Source organism: Octopus bimaculoides, chromosome 4 (assembly GCF_001194135.2).
Source record: "Octopus bimaculoides isolate UCB-OBI-ISO-001 chromosome 4, ASM119413v2, whole genome shotgun sequence".
In the NCBI taxonomy this organism is placed as follows: Eukaryota; Metazoa; Mollusca; class Cephalopoda; order Octopoda; family Octopodidae; genus Octopus; species Octopus bimaculoides.
This window is the reverse complement of record NC_068984.1, coordinates 2,862,333-2,866,056: the sequence shown is the minus strand read 5'-3', so window position 1 is coordinate 2,866,056 and position 3,724 is coordinate 2,862,333. Positions and strand designations below refer to the sequence as shown.

General features: G+C 34.4%; 1 protein-coding gene across 2 annotated transcripts in view; it reads right to left on the bottom strand.

Annotated features, from left to right (window-relative positions):
* LOC106870014 (serine-rich adhesin for platelets) overlaps nt 1-3,724 on the bottom strand; it is a 462,526-nt gene that overhangs the window by 342,247 nt on the left and 116,555 nt on the right. For both annotated transcript variants that reach the window (XM_052966859.1, XM_014915981.2), the window contains one exon: nt 393-452. The gene's annotated coding sequence lies outside the window, so the exon portion shown is untranslated. The remainder of the gene's footprint in view (nt 1-392; nt 453-3,724) is intronic.

Below are 3,724 nucleotides of genomic sequence, written 5' to 3'. Positions count from 1 at the left end.
ACACACACACACACACACACACACACACACATATATATATATATATATATATACAAATGCATGTCTATACATATATATGTATGTATAGCAGGTGCAATGATTACAGCCCTTGGTAAAATAATGCGCCAGTTATGTACGGGGGTCTGCGGGTTCAAATCGTACGTCAAATAAAGAAAGTTCCAGGTTTCCTCCAGAAATACAGGGCCTGGTCTCTAATGGAAGCCATGTTTGTCCCACAGCCACAAGAATGAAATCTTGCACAACAAAGTCATAAGAATGGTCATAAATTGATCAATCATGAATTGCCATTAGATCTAGATGAATATATATTCCTAAAAACAAATAAGTTTGGGAAAGGTTTAGAAAAGAACTTTAAAATATTCGGTACTCACCCGAAAATCAGAAACGTCCACTTTAGGAATGTTCGAAAGCTGTAGTTTTGTGAGATTTATCTGCAAGCAGAAATATGTCAATGAGTATCGTTTAAAAAGAGTTGATATTTCGCGAAACATTTGGAAATGAAATGGGAAAGAAAGTTAATTTGAAATGTTTATTTACTTCATGAATGTAGGTTTTAGACCAGAAAAATACAAAAAAAAAACCCCCCAGAAATATATGTTATTCTCTTGGTCAGTTATTTGTTAGTTTGAATTCAATTGAAAAAAAAAATGCTGAGCACTTCAAACAAATTGATTTCTTTCTAATGTTCGAGCAATGTTTGCTGTTAATATTATATGCAGAATCAATCTACATTATTTATTTCATGCTAGTGTGATAATTAGTATCAATCGATTAACTTTACACCAATCACATTCATCTAACGCCATTGATTTAAAAGTAGCATCTTTCCAAAGTATATCTTTGAAACTATTTCGAATGAGTCCTTTGGCTGTACAAAATATCTATCATCCATGGGGTCTATTTAAGGCATGCAAGAAATAATTAATTTAGCAATGAACACTACTTGGTGCCAGTGATGAGTTACGAAATAATAAATTCGAACCATAGTTTAGCATTTAATAACCAGATGTAGAGTGGCCTCAGGTCAACTCAGATCAGAGAGATGGTATACACTACTGAACTTTCAAGACCATGTCTTGAAGCTGTTTACTATTGCTCCAGTATAGGTTTTGCATGTAGGTTTATTATCGACTTGTACTTTAATTCTATATACTTCTTCGATAAAGTAATTACCACTAAACTGGTAGCTTCTAGGATCTATACAATTATATTTAGATTTAGTTTCATTTCCATTAGCTCCAGCAAGTCCTTTCACGTTCTATTTCAATAACCAACAAAACAAACTTCTAACAACAAGAATAACTTACTTTTAGGGTGTTCCGTTAAATATCCTTTAATACGCATCTTGGAAACATCTCTTGATATTGAATCTAAAAAATCCCCAGCTACATCAGTTTTGACATTAATACAAATTTTTTGATTGAAGAACAAAATCTTCTGGTCCTATTTCTTAAAGATCTCGTGGGTTTATTTTCTTTTCTTGTATAACAAATCTGGTCAGAAAACTGGTTGTTTTAAGGGAATTGTTGTAATAAAGGGTGGCCATTCGGAAGGTTTCTTCATTCACTGACAAAAACGATATTTACTTCTTCAAAATGTAAGGTGAGTGTGTGGAATTCTTATAAATATAGAATAGCCTTTCGTTACGCTTATGGTAATGCCTAAACTTGCTACATTGTAGATCTGAGGTAACATCTAAGAAACTTGACACTACTAAGGTTCGCATCAACAGTGATTCTTAAAGCCACGCGCGGAAAGAATGATTAAGATCTTCCTCGAACCAATCGAATCTATGTCCGTTTTTATGGTAGACGAACAATTCGTCGACAGACAGTTGATCGAAAGACAACTTACAGACAAGACAAGTGACCGATTGGACATTTGCTGCAAGGACAAGATGTGGAAATTTTTTAAAAGCAAAGTAAAAATTACGAAACAGTTTTATTAGACTTACAAATAAAAAAAATTATTTATAAAAATATATTACGTACAATAGGTCGACATATGAAAAAAATGCACAAAATGTTTTGTTCGACTTACAAATAGAAATAAAGATATCCCATGCAATTATGGTCACATGTCCTTGAAAATTCCAACCCAGCTTCATCGTCGTAATTAAGAACAATGGTTCTAAGTCTTCAGGCGAATGTACTTTTTTGCTTTTCCTTGCCACTTCAACCCCTGATATGGCCAGTTCTATTACCATTTCGGTGCGTGACTGTTCTACCCTAAGCTTCTCAATTAATTCGGATAAGTTAGGATGATGGACGTTAACTCTTCTACTGAAGGCGTGGTGCCACCCTTTGTATAGGAGCTTTCTGCTTCCTCGTTCCGTTTTGATGAACCCCATGATCGATACTTCCGCATGTCGACTTATTGTCCAATCAGCCAATTGTCTAATCGGTGAATTGTTTGTCGGCGAATTGTCTGTCGACGAATTGTCTGCACGCGATTTGTACTATGAATAATAATAATAAGCTTGTCATCATTGTATATACTCGCACAGAATTTTACAGAGAATTTAGAATGTATACACCAATAACTATGAATAGTTCCGCCCCATCGTAGGCATCCATTGGCACCTCAAACGGTTAATCCTTGTTTCTCTTAACTCTGATTGGGGTCTTCACAAACAGTAATGATTTCCTGGAGTGCCGGATGACATTAGTGTACGAGTCACTAATCGGTGTACATGTTTTAGAAAATACTGTTTTAGAAAAATCCTTTTACTATAAGAAGTTTCCATTCCTTTCTTTCTCTCTCCCACTCCATTTTCACTCTAGCAAATTTCTTTTATATGTTTTATGATGTGATATTCACCAACCCTGGCTTTAATTAAACACTACATCTTACTCTACCTTTAGTAATTGAGTACTAGTTTCTCAACCTTGTTTTGCTTCTATATGCTCACATAGAAATCTGGAAAAATACATCTTTTTACTAAAATATGCATTAATATAGTTTTTCAGAATATTGTTCCTGACATTTATATGTGTGTGTGTGTGTGTGTGTGTGTGAGTGAATGAGAGAGAGAGAGAGAGAGAGAGAGAGAGAGAGAGAGAGAGAGAGAGAGAGAGAGAGAGAGAGAGAGAGAGAGAGAGAGAGAGAGAGAGAGAGAGAAAGAGAAACAGTTTTCTGAAAAACTATATGAATGCATACTTTGGAAAGAAAAGATATATTTTCAGTATTTCTGTCGAAAATAGACCCTATTCATGAAGTTGTGATAAAGAAAACAGAAATATGTAAAGTTTGCAATGTTTATCAGATGTGTATTGATCTCATGGGGTACTGATGTATGAACGTTTGGAAACACATCGATCATGGACATCTTCTTTCGATTAAGTCTTACATAGAGACGACTATAAAAGCTTCTATCTTGTATCACCTCTCATGTTTAGATCTGGTATCATCAGCTGACGTCATATTTCAATAGACCAATCAATGAAATTGAATTTTCTTTACCACGTATTACATGTCTCGTCTAAAAAGAAAATTATTAGATTTTCTTTATACTTTAAAGATGAGGTGCAAATATGTGTAGTAGTAAAGTTGTTTTGGTAAGACATATCTATGTACGCTCACTCATTATGCACATAAACTTATATAACATAAATACGTATATACATATATATACTTGCTTATGTATACACACACACACACACACACACACACACACACACACACACACACACACACACACACA